The sequence below is a fragment of the Ornithorhynchus anatinus genome, chromosome 1 (genome assembly GCF_004115215.2).
Source record: "Ornithorhynchus anatinus isolate Pmale09 chromosome 1, mOrnAna1.pri.v4, whole genome shotgun sequence".
Lineage (NCBI taxonomy): Eukaryota > Metazoa > Chordata > Mammalia > Monotremata > Ornithorhynchidae > Ornithorhynchus > Ornithorhynchus anatinus.
In genome coordinates this window covers 114,008,768-114,027,831 of record NC_041728.1, presented here as the reverse complement: position 1 = coordinate 114,027,831, position 19,064 = coordinate 114,008,768, and the positions used below count along the sequence as shown (strand labels likewise).

Here is a 19,064-nt window from a genome sequence, read left to right as displayed (position 1 = left end):
CAGCACTTGGTCGTTCCCTAGCTCTCCAAAACACAGGGATGTGAACTGTGAGTGACCGAGTTAAACAGGGCAAATAGCATTGCGCAGCAATCGAGTCTCCAAAATCCCTGGCAGTCTGAACTGTGGAATTTGAGAAGTGGCATATGAGTTCCTACACCCTTCTCTCACAATACATCACTAATGCAGTGAGGTCAAAGCCTTGTATCCATTACTAATGCCACACAGAGGATTACAGAGAAGAGAAAGTTCAGAAATAGGGAAACAAATAGATTAGGGGCCAGGAGAGAAAAATCAGCAGGCCAGACCTTGAAAGAGCCTCACTGGCTTTTTTTCCTCTGTGGAGCTTCTGTGGAGTTAGGTTTTGAACTAATAACACAAAAATTCTGGAGGGAACAGCATAAAGAGAGGAACAAAAATCAAGAAAGTTTGGAAAGAAACCATTTGCTAGGAACAGAACACCACCACCCTTCTCCTTCAAACTAGATGGCCAGTGACAGTGACAGAACCCAACGATTCCAGGCAGCCCTTAGCAATCCCAGAAATAACAGATATACATGACCTTGTGAGTGTTTTGTGAATTACGCAATGTAACATATTGATGTCATGTAGAAACTTTTACAGAAAGTAATAGAAACAACATGGCCCGGTGGAAAGGGCAAGGACGTGGGAGTCCGAAGCACCTGGGTTCTTATCCTGGATCAGCCAATTGTCTGCTGCATGACCCTGGGCTAGTCGGCTAACTCCTCGGTGCCTCAATTTCCTCATCTATGAAATGGGAATTAGGACTGTGAACCCCATATGGGACAGGGACTGGGTCCAACCTGATTATCTTGTGTCTCCCCCACCCCTTAGTACAGTGCTTGGCATGTTGTAAGGGTTTAATAAATGCCAATTAAAAAAAAAACTAGGTATATAATTGGTGTGAGGGTGTGACCTCTAACTCCTTCCCTCTACTCAGACCCATGTCCTTCCCTTCTGACTCTTGTCAACTCGGGTACTCTTGAGAGCCATGAAACTCAGAGGGCAGAGGCTGGTCATGAAATAAAATTCCCAACATATTGTTGTCTAGGGTCAGATCAGTACCCTACAGTTCCCCTACAGTAGTTTTCATGTCCCTAGAAGCAGCATGGAGTAGTGGATAGAGCATGGGCCTGGGAGTCAGAAGGGCATGAGTTCTAATCTCAGCTCCACCACTTGTCTGTTGGGTGACCTTGGGCAAGTCACTTCACTTCTCTGCACCTCAGTTACCTCATCTGAAACTGGGGTTTGAGAGTGTGAGCATCACGTGGGACAGGGACTGCATCCAACCCAATTTGCTTATATCCACTCCAGGGTTAAGCACAGTGCCTGGTACATAGTAAGTGCCCAACAAATACCACAGTTATTATTATTGTTATACTTTGGGATGTTCCCGAAGTGCCCCAACAAAAACCTATAGCACCTATGCTCTGGCCCTTGAAGCCACTCAGTGCTTTCTATTCATGCTGTCACTGCACCATTAACACCTCCCCTAGTCATGTACTTATGTAGAGGAGAGCTCATTCCCCATCAGTTATTTTTGGGATGACACCCAAGGAAGCCTGTGAAGATAGACAAGTAGATAAATCCCTCTCCTTAAGAAGACACAGAAAATTGACACCAACTTGCTGGAAAGAAAAGATAACATTGTAAATTCACTGAGGGCAGGGAATGTGCTTGCCAACTCTGCTATATTGTACTATCCCAAGTGCTTAGTACTGTGCTTTGCACATAGCAAAGGCTCAATAAATATCTTTGATGATGGTGATGATGATGGTGATGATGATAACATCAGAAGGAAATGCCCTGTTTGGGTACGTGGAAAATATTCCTTACAGGGTAAAGACAACACAGCAAAGGATATAATGAATCTTGAACATGTTTCTTTTGAATAGACTTTGTTACAGAGGCAGCGCTTTATAAATAGACAAGCTTCTCTACTCACTGACTCAAGAAGTGAACAAGGATTATTTGGACACTCAGATTCAATGGAAAATATTTCTATTTGCTTCAAGTAGTGAGAAAAATGAATCTACAATATTCAAGTTCATTTGACCATTTTAAATGTTTAATGAAATTTATAAAATTGACTTTCCTAAGGGAACTGTGGATCCAGCAAAACAATGAATTGTGGCAAAATGACTTCAAGTTGGAAAACATTAGCAAAGCTTATAGTATGACTGATAAAGAAGGGAAAGCTATGGATCCTCTAGAATCATAGTGATAAAAACTGGAAATACCTGGTTACACTAGCCCAGTTGACCCCCTGCATAATGATCATCAGTCGATCAAACAATGATAGTTTTCTAGAGCTTACTATAAGTAGAGCACTGTATTAAGCACTTGAGAGACTACAATACAGCAGGTAGGTGTGATCTTCACCTTCAAGGAGCTTACAATCTATCTGGAGGTACAGACATTAAAATAAACTACAGTTTGGGAGGGTCACTGAGTGTAATGATATGTATCTAAGTGCTATGGTGGTGGGGGGTGGGATAAATGCCTAAATGCTTAGAGTGTACAGATTCAACTGCAAAGAGAAGCGGTTTGGCCTAGGGGACTGAACAACGGCCTGGGAATCAGAAGGACCTGGGTAAGAGCATGGGTTTGGGAGTCATAGGACGTGGGTTCTAATCCCACCTCTGCCACTTGTCTGCTGTGTGACCTTGGGCAAATCTCTCAACTTTTCTGGGCCTCAGTTACCTCATCTCTAAAATGGGGATTAAGACTGTGAGTCCCACGTGGGACAACCTGATTGCCTTGTATCTACCTCAGCACTTAAAACAGTGCTGGGCACATAATAAACACTTAACAAATACCATAATTATTATCATTATCCCTGCTCCACCACTTATTTGTTTCGTGACCTTGGGCAAATCACTTAACTTCTCTGTAACTCAGTTACCTCACTTGTAAAAAAAAAAGGGGGGGATTAGGACTGTGAGCCCTATGTGGGACAGAGATAACGTCCAACCTGATCAGCTTGTATCTACCCCAGCACTAGAAGAGATGTGATCTTTATTAATAGTAATAATAATAATAATGCCAGTATTTGTTAAGCACTCACTATGTGCCAAGCACTATTCTAAGTGCTGGGGTAGATACAAGGTGATCAGGTTGTCCTATGTGGGGCTCACAGTTTTAATCTTCATTTTACAGATGAGGGAACTGAGGCACAGAGAAATTAAGTGACTTTCCTAAATTCACACAGCTGGGAAGCACCAGTAGTAGTAATAGTAGTAGTAGTAGTAGGTCTTTGAAGAGGAGGACAGCGGTGGACTACCCCAGCGCATAGAGCAGTACTTGGCACATAGTAAGTGCTTAACAAATACCATCATCATCATCGTTATGTAAAGGGGCAGGGTCCTGACAGGAGGGAGAGCATGAGCAAGGGGTCAATAGTGAGATAGATGTGAGTGACATGCGATGAGGAAGTTGCTGGCTCTTAATATTCATTTGGATTTTAATGCTAAGATCGCTTACCACTTGGTTGGAGTCTCAAAAAAGGCAGCTGAACTTCCAGGGTGCTCTGAGGTGTTTGACAAGGGCTAAGCGTGAGGTGCATGGCTCACCACAGACCATGGACTTGGAAGGTCAGCTTTGGGTTGGTGTACACCCCTTAAAGGCTGCTTCCTGGGGGAACATCCCTCCTCTGCTGCAACAATGGGTTTGTCCCAATAGACTTGTTAGCTGAAGCTACAGGACTGACTCAGGCTGCCGGTTCTCAAGCCCTAGGGTCATTCATTCATTCAATAGTATTTATTGAGCGCTTACTATGTGCAGAGCACTGTACTAAGTGCTTGGAATGAACAAGTCGGCAACAGATAGAGAGAGTCCCTGCCCTTTGACGGGCTTATTTCAGGGTTGTGATTGTGTGCTTTTTCCCCCTCCGTGTTCATGGTGATGTAAAGCTCTCTGGACCAGCTCTCAAGAAACAAAATCAGAAATCCCCATGAAGACTCGGGGCTGCCAGAAAATATCAGTGAAAAGTGAGAAGGGCACACAGCGTTCCCTACAACAAAGAAGAGAAAGTGGGTGGATGCAATGGTACTGCAGTCCTGGGGTCACCCTGGGCACACACACCCTGCTCACCCAGGCACAATCATCCAGAGTGATGGTGGACCCAGTAGAATTGACGTTCCAGGACAACATGGTCATGCACCCTGGTCCCCCAGGGTCAGTTGTCCAGAGCAACGGTGGACACGGTGGTGCTTTTGATTTCACTGCCGATGGAGGCCAAGGTGAGACTCACTCCCTTGTCAGTAGTGGGAACTTTCCCCTCAACTATTTCCTCCGTGTTCCTCTCCGGCTGCAGCAAGATAATGTAGCACTTAGGGACAAACAGGCAGCCAAGCAAGCCGAAGTTGGACGCTAGGATGGCGAAGATCTCCACGGCCACCTTGAACTTGTCTTTGGTGCTCAGGCTGGGACAAAAGAGATCCAGACAATGAAGAACACCAACATCCCAAAGGTGTTGAACTTAGCCTCGTTGAAGTTATCGGGCAGAGTGCGGCCCACAGAGGTTGCTCAGCAGGGCCAGAAACACATCGATGCCAAACACGGAGCACAGAAATTCTATCGAGCCTTCACTGCACTCCAGGATGATCTTGATGTTTTGCGATTCCATGTTTTTGTAAACCCAGGGGGGCATGATTCCTAAATAGGCTATGCACACTCCAGTCTCGATGAAAAAGAAGACGAGAACAATGAATTTCTGGTAAGAGGGCCGTCGGTGGCCAAAGTGGTTCTTCGATCCGCCTGCCCTGTAAGTTAAAAAGAGGAAACTGGTCTTTCCTAAAATACTGGAGAGACACAAGGAAAATCCAAGGCTGAGAGTGACCTGACGAGCCATGCAAGACCAGGTGTACGGCTTGCCGATGAAGAGAATGGACGTCAGTAGGGTGATGACGAGAGAGAACATGATGAGGAAGCTCAACTCTCAGTCATTGGCGTTCACCAGAGGTGTGCTCCTGTGAGTCACGTAAACAGCCATAACGGTGAGGACAACGAAGGCCCCCAAAATGGACAGGGTCACCAGGGTGATTCCCAAGGCTTCATCGTAAGCGAGGAATTCCAGTTCCTTCAGGACACATTCATTCTTGGGAGTATTTGACCAGTAATCTTCATAGCACGCTATGCATTCCCTTGAATCTGTTGAGGAGATAAAAAAAAGTTATAAAGGAAGGAGAGGAAGGGAAGGTATCTTCTCTATGTTGTGGATGAGGAACGGTATAATCTTGGTGTGTGCACAGATGATGGAGGCCCTGCCATTTTCATCTTGGAGGACGGGGGAAACAATAGGATTCTGAAAACTTTGGTCCTTGGAAAGACCTTGGGAATTCAGCCTTAGTTGACATCCTCTGAGCCCTCCAGGGTTTAATTTGAGCCAGCATGTGCCTGAATTCAGCCTCCATAACAATCAATCAATCAATCAATCAATCAAAGATGTTTATTGAGTGTGTGCTGAGTGCAGAGCACTGCATCAAGCACTCAAGAGAATACCAAAGAAGGAAAAGACTCAGTCTCTATCCTGAAGGAGCTTACCAACGTTTTTTTTTATTTTTAATGGTATTTGTTAAGGGCTGACTATGTGCTAGGCACTGGACTAAGCACTGGGGTAGATACAAGCTAATCAGGTTGTACGGGATCCATGTCCTAAATGGAGCACATAGTCTTAATCCCCATTTTACAGATGAGGTAACTGAGGCATAGAGAAGTGAAGTGAGGTCACACAGCAGACAAGTGGCAGAGTCAGGATTAGAACCCAGGGCCTACTGATGGGCTACTACTTAATAGTGAGTCTTACAATCGTAGGCCTAACCTGTTCATTGCTAACCATTGCTATGCAGAATGTAAAAATCAACTCTAAATATTGAATTGGCAGCTATCCTTGATGTAAAAGTCTAACAGTCATTCCCTACTATAATGGTAGGCTGCTTTTACTAATCAATTTGCTATGGTTTAATGTGTTGTGGTACTGATGTTTGTAATAATGAGAATAACATGGCTGCTCAAAAAAAATTACAAAAAGAAAAGAAGAAAAAAAGGAAAATGCCCACAGGTCCTCTTTCATTACAAATTAAGTGCTGGTTATCTCCTCCTCCTCCTTCTCTTCCTCCTTGTCCTCTTCCTCGCCTGCCTTAGCTTCTCAAATTATTTTCTCTTCCTCTTCCAAGGCTTTGACTGTCTGTGTACTAGCCTTCTTCCCCTCCTTCCAAGTCCCCTTCTTCTCTCTCCTCTGATCTCCAGCCACTCCTGCCCTGGAAATGGTGTGCAGATCTTTACCTCAACCCACTTTACATCAGCAACAATCTCCCCACCCTAGATGAGCAGTGAGAAAATAAGCCAAAACAGAATGTCTAAAATAGCTAACTCTAAATGGTGTCTCTAAACAAGTAGTGTCTGATGAGACTTTGTGTCTGTCAGTGATTCTCCAGAATGTAAAACCTCTGCTGTGGAAGCTGCTTTTCTTTATTTTCAGATTTAAGCTCCTTGAGAGCAGGGAGCTTCTCAACCAAACTGTACTGGAGCACTCCCAAATACTTCATTCATTGCTAATAGCCCTGCATTTACCCCTCTTACCTTTTGTTCACTTAAAGATAAGTGCGGCAAGGAGGCAGCAAGGTCTAGCGGCAGTCAGAGAGGTCTGGGAATCAGAAGACTGAGCTCTCACACTGGCCTGCAGGGAGCAAGTCATTTAAACTTTCTATTCCTCAGTCTCAGTTCATTTGGCCAGTGGCATTGATTGAGCACTTACTGTGGGCAGAGTGCTGGACTAAGCACTTGGGAAAGTACAATCAGGTTTCTCCACCTGTAAAATGGAAAGGATATCTCTTGCTACCTCACAGGATTGTGTGAGGAAAAGATGAGATATATGATGTGAATGTGCTCTGGAAAATCAAAGTGCTGCATAAATTCATGGGGGTTTATTATTATTATTTTTATGATTATTATTTGATGATGGACAATTTAGCTGATGGAGGAGGAGCACAAAGAACATTGCCCCTCGTCTCCATAAACGAACTCCACTATCAGAGGCATAATCCTTGAATCTGAAGGATGTGTCTTACATCTATATTTACTCTTCAAAACATATAAAGCCTGAAAGTCTTGATTAACCATCTATCCTATCCCTAGAACCCCAGATGTTGTTGGAAGGTTATGAAGAGATAAGTAACATCAGACTTGTCTTTTCCTGAATCTTTGTTTTTGCTTTCCCTTTCCCTCTCTTTACTTATTTATTCACTCATTTTATGATTTTGTGCTAATATGCTCATCTTTCCATACTCTTGCTATTATGTTACATCCTGGCTTTTCCTCCAACTCCATCTGCCAACAATTTCTGTCTATCTGCTTTCCCCATTTGATTGTAAGTTCTTCAAAGACAGTAAACATGTCTTTTGCTTCTGTTGAACTCTCAAGTGCCATTATGTAATTTTCTTTGCCTATGAGGCTGTGCTATTGTCGTTATTACAAATGTCAATACCTCCACACCTTAAGCCATAGCAAATTGATTAGAAAGAACAGCCTAGTATTATAGTATAGCTGCTAGATTTATTTTATCTAAGATAACTAGCAAACTAGAAGGTGATCATTAAATATCATTGATTGATTGGACGCCAAGACTATTATATGACGAGTATATTTCAATTAATCAATTATATTTATTGAGTGCTTACAGTGTGCATTTGGGAGAATGCAATCTAACAGAGTTTGGTAGACATGATCCCTGTTTGGATGTTTGCAAAGCCTGAGAAAATGACTGTAAACTTGTTGTGAGCAAGGAATGCGTCTCTTTATTGTTATATTATTCTCTCCCATGTGCTTAGTATAGTACTCCACAAACAGTAAGCTCTCAATAAATGTGATTGAATGAATGAATGAATGAATGAATGAATGAATGAATGAATGACTGGTTCATTCTATTTCAGAAATACTGAGCTACAGCTCCTCATCATTGTCTTTGTTGTTGTTGTTTTTTAATTATTATTATTGGGAGGGTTGGGAGAAGAAGGAACTTCAGGGAGTTGATGGGAGAAATTTAGGGCCCAGCACCAAGGGACAGAGGAAGTCCCTTCTCTCTTTCTACCGCCCACCCCGCACGCTCCGCTCCTCTGCCGCCCACCTCCTCGCCGTCCCTCGGTCTCGCCTATCCCGCCGTCGACCCCTGGGTCACGTCCTCCCGCGGTCCTGGAACGCCCTCCCTCCTCACCTAGAATTCCTTAACTCCCATTCTCTCCTAGACCCCCTCCAATCTGGCTTCCGTCCCCTCCACTCTACCGAGACTGCTCTCTCTAAGGTCACCCATGACCTCCTTCTTGCCAAATCCAATGGCTCCTACTCCATTCTGATCCTCCTTGACCTCTCTGCTGCCTTTGACACTGTCGACCATCCCCTCCTCCTCCATACCTTATCTCACCTTGGCTTCACGGACTCTGTCCTCTCCTGGTTCTCCTCTTACCTCTCTGGCCGATCATTCTCGGTCTCCTACGCTGGAGCCTCCTCCCCCTCCCATCCTTTAACTGTTGGAGTTCCTCAAGGGTCAGTTCTTGGCCCTCTTCTGTTCTCCATTTACACTCACTCCCTCGGTAAACTCATCCGCTCTCACGGCCTTGACTACCATCTCTACGCAGATGACACGCAGATCTACATCTCCGCCCCTGTCCTCTCCCCCTCCCTTCAGGCTCGCATCTCCTCCTGCCTCCGGGACGTCTCCACCTGGATGTCGGCCCACCACCTAAAACTCAACATGAGCAAGACTGAGCTCCTCATCTTCCCTCCCAAGCCCGGTCCGCTCCCAGACTTCTCCATCACCGTGGATGGCACGACCATCCTTCCCGTCCCGCAGGCCCGCAATCTCGGTGTCATCCTTGACTCGTCCCTCTCGTTCACCCCACACATCCTATCCGTTACCAAGACCTGCCGGTTTCACCTCTACAATATCGCCAAGATCCGCCCTTTCCTCTCCACCCAAACGGCTACCTTACTATTACGGGCTCTCGTTATATCCCGGCTAGACTACTGTGTCAGCCTTCTCTCTGACCTCCCTTCCTCCTCTCTCGCCCCGCTCCGGTCTATTCTTCACTCCGCTGCCCGGCTCATCTTCCTGCAGAAACGATCTGGGCATGTCACTCCCCTTCTTAAACAACTCCAGTGGTTGCCTATCGACCTCCGCTCCAAACAAAAACTCCTCACTCTAGGCTTCAAGGCTCTCCATCACCTTGCCCCTTCCTACCTCTCCTCCCTTCTCTCTTTCTACCGCCCAACCCGCACGCTCCGCTCCTCTGCCGCCCACCTCCTCGCCGTCCCTCGGTCTCGCCTATCCCGCCGTCGACCCCTGGGTCACGTCCTCCCGCGGTCCTGGAACGCCCTCCCTCCTCACCTCCGCCAAACTGATTCTCTTTCCCTCTTCAAAACCTTACTTAAAAATCACCTCCTCCTAGAGGCGTTCCCAGACTGAGCTCCTCTTCCCCCTCTACTCCCTCTGCCATCCCCCCTTTACCTCTCCGCAGCTAAAGCCTCATTTTCCCCTTTTCCCTCTGCTCCTCCACCTCCCTTCCCATCCCCACAGCACTGTACTCGTCCGCTCAACTGTATATATTTTCGTTACCCTATTTATTTTGTTAATGAATTGTACATCACCTTGATTCTATTTATTTGCCATTGTTTTTACGAGATGTTCTTCCCCTTGACGCTGTTTAGTGCCATTGTTCTTGTCTGTCCGTCTCCCCCGATTAGACTGTAAGCCCGTCAAATGGCAGGGACTGTCTCTATCTGTTGCCGACTTGTTCATCCCAAGCGCTTAGTACAGTGCTCTGCACATAGTAAGCGCTCAATAAATACTATTGAATGAATGAAAGGAAGTAATAGCCCCCATTAGATTGAAAAAAAATAAGAGTGAAGTTAACAGTTCCAATCTCCTAACCCTACTCATCGGTTTGGCAGCCTTGGACACTATGGATCACCCCTTTCTCTAGAAAACACTATCTAAACTTGGTTTTAGTGACATTATCCTTTTCTGGATCTCTTACTCTCTTTCTGGTCAGTCCTTCTTGGGCTCTCACTCAAGACTCTGCCTCCCACCCACTATGCTTGTCCCTCCAGGCTCTGTTCTGAGTCTCCTTCTTTTCCCCATCTACACCTATGCCTTTGGGAAACTCATCTGCCCCACAGCTTCAACTATCACCTCTCTTTGGAGAACTCCCAAATCTACCTCCATAACCTTAACCTTTCTCCTTCTCTGTAATTTCACATATATTTCCTCCAGGCTTCATGATAATTCTACCTAAGTACCTCAAGTTCAATATGTCTACAACTAAACTTCTCTCCCAAATCCTATCATCTATTTCACTTTCCTGTTACAACTGACAATACCTCCATTCTCTCTTTCTCTCAAGATGACAGTCTTGGCTTTATCCTTTACTCTTCCCTCTCTCAATTTCCCCATATGAATCTGGCCAGTTTTTCCTCAAAAACATTTCCAGGTTCAGTTCCTTCCTCTTCACTGCAATGCGTACCGTGCTGTTCCAAGCAATTGTCATATTCTGGCTTGATTACTACATCCTCATCGCTCTTGTTGTATCCAAATTCTCCCCTCCAGTTCACAATTCATTCTGCTGCTCAGATTAACCTTCTGAAACTTTGTTCTGCACGAGTCTCATGGCTCCTCAGAAACCTCAATGGTACCCATTCTAGTCTGCATCAAGTAGAAACTCCTGACCATTTGCTTTAAAGTAATTTATTAGTTCTTTTCCTCCTACTTAACCACTCTCTTATCCCAATATGTCCCAGCTCATACTTTACTTTCCCCTCAAACTACTCACTAAGCCAAGCTCTCCTCTCTCCTGTTGATGATCACTTGCTCCCTCCTCCTTCCTGCCTGGAATTACCTACCCCTTCAAATCTCAGCCCTCCTAATTTCCAAAGTCCTTGTGAAATCACATTCTTTCAAGGAGGTTTTGCCCAGTTAATATCTAATCTCCCCACTTCATATGTTACAACCTCCACTTCAGTCCTTCGGCACCACCTAAGCACATATGGATATATTTTATGTACCTATAGTTTATGTGTTCATTCATTCATTCCTTTTCCTTCTTCATTCTTATCTACAATTTATTATAAAGTAAATCTCCACTGAGAGACTACAGTGTCCTTGACAGTAGGGATTATTCATTCATTCAAAACAAAACAAGTAGGCAGGCATCAGTGTCTACTAATTCTACTGTACTCTCTCAAGTGCTCAATACAGGTATCTGCACACAGTTCCCAAGGGTTTAGTACGGAGTAGGAGTTCAGTAAAGTTTTTCTACTTGACTGAATGTAGTCTTACATTACCTCCTACCTTCAGGACATCTCTACTTGGATGTTCAGCTGACACTTCAAACTCAACATGTCTAAATCAGAACTTCTCATCTTCCCACCAAATTATATCCTCCCTCTCTTTCTTGTCATTATAGACAGCCCCAGCAACCTCTCTGTCACATGAGCCTTTAACCTTGGCATTATCCTCACCTCATCTCTCTCATTCAACCTACATATTAAATTTGTCACCAAACCCTATCAGTTTTACTTACACACCATTGCTAAACTCTGCCCTTTCTCCTCCATCCAAAGTGCTATTATACCAATCCAAGCCCCAACCAGGTCTCTTTTGGAATCTTTCCCTCCCTCTTTCCCTTTCCTCCTCTTTTCCCCTCCTACCTCACTCCCTCAAATCCCTACCCACTTAAGGCTTTCCCCTCCCACCACAATTTCACACCAAACTCAGAGCAAAAACTTGGCTTCTCTGGGGAGGAGTATCTGAAAGCTTTATTGAGCCCTCCCTCTGTTTTGCTTAATCCAGCCGCCAGCTGATTAACCAGCTGGGGAGAAAGCTAGCAGTTAGGAAGACTTCCAAAAATAGAGCAGGAAGTATGCTGGGGGTGGACAAAGATCACAGAAGATCACATCAAAGAATGTCTGGGTCTTCACGAGGCAAGGAAATAATGGGAAGAGGATTTGTCCAGTGGAAAATTGCACTTGGAGCCTGAATCCATTTGGATATCTCATTCGGAGCAGCTCGGGGAGGGCATTTTGGGAAACTCGTATCATGTGTCTGGCTCCAGGGCACAATGTAGGGACCATCACACCTGACTGCCTCCAAGTTCTGTCCCTCCACAATCCACTGTAGCCCGTGGTTCGTGGCTGACCTCAGAGGAAGGTGAGGGGAGTAGCCACGAGACCCTGGGCTAGGTGCTGATACCAATAGGAGGTCCGTACAAATTTGTCAACTTGTGACCACCAATCCACATCTGCTTGACCAGGCCCAGTGGTTGTGACCCACTTTAATAATCGTAATAATAATTTGGTATTTGTTAAGTGCTCACTATGTGCAGAGCACTGTTCTAAGTGCTGGAGTAAATACAGGGTAATCAGGTTGTCCCACGTAATGCTCACAGTCTTAATCCCCATTTTATAGATGAGGTAACTAAGGCAAAGAGAAGTTAAGTGACCTGCCCACAGTCACACAGTTGACAAGTGGCAGAGCCGGGATTTGAACCCATGACCTCTGACTCCCAAGTCTGTGCTCTTTCCACTGAGCCACACTGCTTTACTGTTTCCAAATCCCCATTTGGTAAGAGCGCAATGGGAATCAGACCTTTTGCCCCACCAATTGGGAATTTATCTAGCTTAGCATAGGGTCTATCTCCCCTGAAAAATTTTAAATTCCTTAAATGTAGGGATCACATCTTCTCTTGAGTATTGTCCCAAGTGTTTAATATAAGGCTATGCTCAGTGTTTTGCTCTACTGTTAGAAAACTATTTTTCTTCCCTCATTGACGTCCATGCCCATCACCCCCGCCAATTGTTCCAGACATTTAACTCTCTCCTCAGGTTCCCTGTTCCTCCCCTTCCCCCAATCCCTTTCCCCCAATGATCTGGCCACCTAGTTCATCATGAAAATTAACACAATCAGGTCGAGCTCCCCAGAGTCACTCCTAACCCTTCTCTTTCCCCCCCACTCCCAACCCTCCCCCCTACTTTCCCATTCTTTCCTGCAGTATCCTCAGAGGAGATCTCCTCCCTCCTCACAAGTGTCACCACCTCCACCTCCACCTCCACCTCATCTTATAAAAGCTATTGCCCCTTCCCCCCTCCCCTCCTCAACTTCCATCTTTAACAACTCACTCTCCAATGGCTTCTTCCCCTCTCTCTTCAAACATGCCCATGTCTCCCCCATCCTAAAAAAAACCCTCTCTCGACCCCACTTCCCCTTCCAGTTATCTTCCTATCACCTTTCTGCCCTTCCTTTCCAAACTTCTAGAATGTGTCATCTACACTCGCTGCCTTGTATTCCTCAACTCCAACTCTCTCCTGGACCTCCTCCAATCTGGCTTCTGTCCCCTCCATTCCACCAAAACTGCCTTCTCAAAGGTCACCCATGACCTCCTTCTTGCCAAATCCAATGGCTCCTACTCTATCCTAATCCTCCTTGACCTCTCACCTGCCTTTGACACTGTTGACCATCTCCTTCTCCTCAACATTTTATCCAGCTTTGTCTTCACTCACTCTGTCCTCTCCTGGTTCTCCTCTTATCTCTCTGGCCGTTCATTTTCGGTCTCCTTCGAGGGCTCCTCCTCCCCCTCCCATCTAACTGTAGGGATTCCTCAAGGGTCAGTTCTTGGCCCTCTTCTGTTCTCCATCTATACTCACTCCCTATGAACTCATTCGCTCCCATGGCTTCAACTATCATCTCTACGCAGACGACATCCAAAACTACATCTCCTCCCCTGTTCTCTCCCCATCCCTCCAGGCTCATAGCTCCTCCCGCCTTCAAGACATCTCCACGTGGATGTCCGCCCACCACCTAAAACTCAACATGTCCAAGACTGAGCTCATCTTCCCTCCCAAACCCTGTCCTCTCCCTGACTTCTCCATCACTGTGGACAGCACTATCATCCTTCTCGTCTCACAGAAACACAATCTTGGTGTCATCCTTGACTCGGCTCTCTCATTCAACCCACACATCCAACCCGTCACCAAAACCTGCCAGTCTCACCTTCACAACATCGTCATGATCCACCCTTTCCTCTCCAACCAAACTGGTACCTTATTGGTACGAGCTCTAATAACATCCCGACTGGATTATTGCATCAGCCTCCTCTCTGATCTCCCATCCTCCCATCTCTCCCTACTCCTGTCTATTCTTCATTCTGCTTCCTGGATCATCTTTCTACAGAAGCGTTCTGAGCATGTCACTCCTCTCTTTAAAAACCTCCAGTGGTTGCCTATCAACCTCTGCACAAAACAAAAACTCCTCACTCTTGGTTTCAAAGCTTTCCATCACCTTACCTCCTCCTACCTCACCTCCCTTCTCTCTTTCTACTGCCCACCCCGTACACTCTGCTTCTCTGTCACTAACCTCCTCAATGGGCCTCGTTCTCGCCTGTCCCACTGTCAACCCCTGGCCCACATCCTACTACTGACATGGAATGCCCTCCTTCCTCATATCCACCAAACTAACTCTCTTCCCCTCTTCAAAGCCCTACTGAGAGCTCACCTCCTCCAGGAGATCTTCCCAGACTGAGCCCTCCCTTTCCCTTTGCTCCTCCTTCCCTCCGCATTCCCCCTTCTCCTTCCCTTTGCTCTACCACCTTCCCCTCCCCACAGAACTTGTGAATATTTCTATATATTATTTATTACTCTATTTTATTAATGATGTGTACATGTCTATGATTCTATTTAACTTGATGATATGGACACCTGACTACTTGTTTTGCTTTGCTGTCTGTCTCCCCCGTTTAGATTGTGAGCCCATTGTTGAGCAGGGATTGTCTCTATCTGTTGCTGAATTGTACATTCCAACCACTTAGTACAGTGGTCTACACATAGTAAGTATTCAATAAATATGATTGAATGAATGAATGAATGAATGAATGAATGAATGAATGAATGAAAGCCCTCTGAGGGCCGGAAATTGTGTCCAATTCTCACCCCTCTATTTTTTCCAAGTGTTTAATACATTGCTCTGCACACATAAAGTGCTAGATGAATATTTTTACTACTATATTGGGTGCTCAGTAATGCTATTGATTGATAAGCGCTTAGTACAGTGCTCTGGACATGGTAAGCACTGAATAAATATGATTAAAGAAATTAATTGTTTAGGAATTAAAATTTTTTTGAGTATGGCTTTTGCACACCGGAAGTTCAAGTTACAGTGTTTCTCATCTTCTCTTCTTCCTGTTTTTGCTCCCATCCTCACCCTACAATTTTAGCCCCAGGCATACATGACTCACTCCTTTGAAGCATTCCTAGCACAGAAGCTCTCTACTGGCCATCATGGAGAGATTTACAGTCAGTCCTCTAGACTGTAAACTCATTATGGGCAGGTAAAGTGTCCATTAATTCTGTTACATTACTCTCTTCCAAACACTTAGTGCAATGCTCTGTACATAGCAAGTGCGCAATAAATACCACTGATTCATTAATTCATTCATTCATTCAACAGTATGTATTGAGCATTTATTATGTGCAGAGCACTGTACTAAGTGCTTATAATGTACAAATCGGTAACAGAAAGAGACAGTCCCTGCACTCTGACAGGCTTACAGTCTAACTGGGGGAGACAGACTGACAAGAACAATAACAATAAATAGAATCAAGGGGAAGAACATCTCATTAAAACAATAGCAAATAAATAGAATCAAGGCAATGTACATCTCATTAACAAAATGAATAGGGTAATGAAAATATATATGGTTGAGCAGACGAGTACAGTACTGAGGGGAGGGGAAAGGAGGGGGGAGGAGCAGAGAGAAAGGAGGGAGAAGAGGGTTTAGCTGCAAAGAGGTGAAGTGGGGGGTAGAGGGGGCAGAGGGAAAAGGGGAGCTCAGTCTGGGAAGGCCTCTTGGAGGAGGTGAGCTTTAAGTAGGGTTTTGAAGAGGGGAAGAGAATTAGTTTGGTGGAGGTGAGGAGGGAGGGCATTCCAGGACCGCAGGAGGATGTGGCCCAGGGGTCCACGGCAGGATAGGCGAGACCGAGGGACGGTGAGGAGGTGGGCGGCAGAAGAGCAGAGTGTGCGGGGTGGGCAGTAGAAAGAGAGAAGGGAGGAGAGGTAGGAAGGGGTAAGGTGATGGAGAGCCATGAAGCCTAGAGTGAAAAGTTTTTGTTTTGTGCGGAGGTCGATGGGAAACCACTGGAGGTTTTTAAGAAGGGGAGTGACATGCCCAGATTGTTTCTGCAGGAAGATGAGCCGGGCAGCGGAGTGAAGAATAGACTGGAGCAGGGAGAGAGAGGAGGAAGGAGATCAGAGAGAAGGCTGACACGGTAATCTAGCCGGGATATTACTAGAGCCTGTAGCAGTAAGGTAGCCATTTGGGTAGAGAGGAAAGGGTGGATCTTGGTGATATTATAAAGGTGAGACCGGTAGGTTTTGGTGACAGATTGGATGTGTGGGGTGAACGAGAGAGACGAGTCAAGGATGACACCGCGGTTGCGGAACCGAGAGACGGGAAGAATGGTCGTACCATCCACAGTGATAGGGAAGTCAGGGAGAGGACAGAGCTTGGGAGGGAATATGAGGAGCTCAGTCTTGGTCATGTTGAGTTTTAGGTGGCGGGCAGACATCCAGGTAGAGATGTCCTGGAGGCAGGAGGAGATATGAGCCTGAAGGGATGGGGAGAGGACAGGGGCAGAGATGTAGATCTGTGTGTCATCTGCATAGAGAGGGGGAGGAGGAGCCTGCGAAGGAGACCGAGAATGACTGGCCAGAGAGATAAGAGGAGAACCGGGAGAGGACGGAGTCCGTGAAGCCAAGGTGAGATAAGGTATGGAGGAGGAGGGGATGGTCGACAGTGTCAAAGGCAGCAGAGAGGTCAAGGAGGATTAGAATGGAGTAGGAGCCATTGGATTTGGCAAGAAGGAAGTCACGGGTGACCTTAGAGAGAGCAGTCTCGGTAGAGTGGAGGGGACGGAAGCCAGATTGGAGGGGGTCCAAGAGAGAATGGGAGTTTAGGAATTCTAAGCAGCGAGTGTAGACGACTCGTTCTAGGATCTTGGTAAGGAAGGGTAGTAGGGAGATAGGGCAATAACTGGAATGGGAAGTGGGGTCGAGAGAGGGTTTTTTTGATCGAAGTACCAGCGTGGCTTAGTGGAAAGAGCACGGGCTTGGGAGTGAGAGGTCATGGATTCTAATCCCAGCTCTGCCGCTTGTCAGCTGTGTGACTTTGGGCAAGTCATTTAAGTTCTCTGGGCCTCAGTTACCTCATCTATAAAATGGGGATGAAGACTGTGAACCCTACATGGGACAACCTGATTACCTTGCAACTACCCCAGCGCTTAGAACAGTGCTTGGCACATAGTAAGTGCTTAACAAATACCAACATAATTATTACATTATTATTAATAATGTTGGTATTTGTTAAGCACTTACTATGTGCCAAGGACTGTTCTAAGCGCTGGGGTAGATACAGGGTAATCAAGTAATCAGATCCCACATGAGGCTCACAGTTAATCCCCATTTTACAGATGAGGTAACTGAGACACAGAGAAGTTAAGTGATCCCAAATTCAGGTAAAGTGTTTCTCACACTGATCAAACGTGGAGAGTCATTTCCAAGCAAGCATTTTAAAGTGACTCTGACATACCATTCTTCCACCCTGACCAAAGACATTTTGGAAAGCAGGAGCAGCTAGTTTCATAGCCTTTTACATGCTGAGGATCACTTGTAGAGAAGGTGGTCTATTGAAGATCTGTGTGGGCTTTGAAGCTTGTTCAAAGGCTTAAGGGTGTTCCAGTCAAAACAGTTAGTTATGGAACATTGTTATTTCCTTGGCCCCTGTTATATGCAGCATAAGCAGCATGGCATAGAAAATAGAGCAAAGGCCTGGGAGTCAGAAGGTCATAAGTTCTAAGCCCAACTCCGCCACTTGTCTGCTGTATCACCTTGGGCAAGTCGCTTCACTTCTATGTGCCTCAGTTACCTCGTCTCTAAACTGGGGATTGAGATTGCTAGCCCCGCATGGGACAGGGATTGGGTTCAACTTCATTTGATTGTGTCTACCATAGCACTTAGTACAAGGCCTGGCACATAATAAGCAATTAACGAATACCATCATCATTTATTATCATTATTATTATTATGACAGCTAGCAAGAATTGATGTGGAGCCAATGGCAAAACAATACAAAATGATGACGTGACTTCACTTGATTTAACATCTTTACCGGGCTTACCTATACAAGATGAACATAGCAGTCTTTCTGTCTTCAGGCAGTATGAATCCTTTCTACCATACCTGTTCTATTTGAGATGTGTCCATCCGCGCATGGAATGCAGTTGAAACAGCAGATTGGCTCCCCTTGCCAAATACCCTTTCTGGTTCCAGGTTGACAACTTTCTGTGCACACTGAACGGGGAGGCTATGGAATGCAAAATACAGCATCGAGTTCAGCTTTTTTTCTCCAACCATGCAGAAGAGTTTGATTCTGCTCTATGAGCAGCTGTCTTTAGAAGCTTGAGTCCCTGGGGCTTGCATAAATCCTGAGGCTGCTTTCCCTGAGGGTTTCAAAGTCCTCCTTCTAACTAAGCCGAATGTGTGATTTCTCCATGCTTATCATTGATTTCTCTACTGCCTTAGGACTTCTTGAATCCTCCTCTCTAAAACCCTTCCTAGCCTAAAGTTGCAACAACACTCAGAAGAATATTCATCCTATCTTTTTCAGTGTGTCTTCTCAGTCTCCCGAGCCAGAGATCAAAGGGCAATCTAGGCAAGGAGAATAGCCAGAGGAATGGTCAGTCGGTCTGTCAGTCGGTAAATGGTATTTACTGAGCGCTTACTTCGGGTAGAGCACTATGCTAAGCGCTTGGGTGAGTACACTATAACAATATATAATGGACATAATTCTTGCCCACCATAAGCTCACAGTCTAGCAGGGGAGACAGACATTAATATAAATAAATTACAGATATGGACATAAGTGCTGTGGGGTTGGGAAGGGGAATGAATAAAGGGAGCAAATCAGGTCACCACCGAAGGGAGTGGGAGAAGAGGAAAGAGGGTTTAG

The 19,064-nt window shown here is 45.5% G+C and overlaps 1 pseudogene; it reads right to left on the bottom strand.

Moving 5' to 3' along the window:
* Window positions 1-4,195: 4,195 nt before the first annotated feature.
* Window positions 4,196-19,064, bottom strand: part of LOC100076087 — a 39,302-nt pseudogene continuing 24,433 nt past the window's right edge.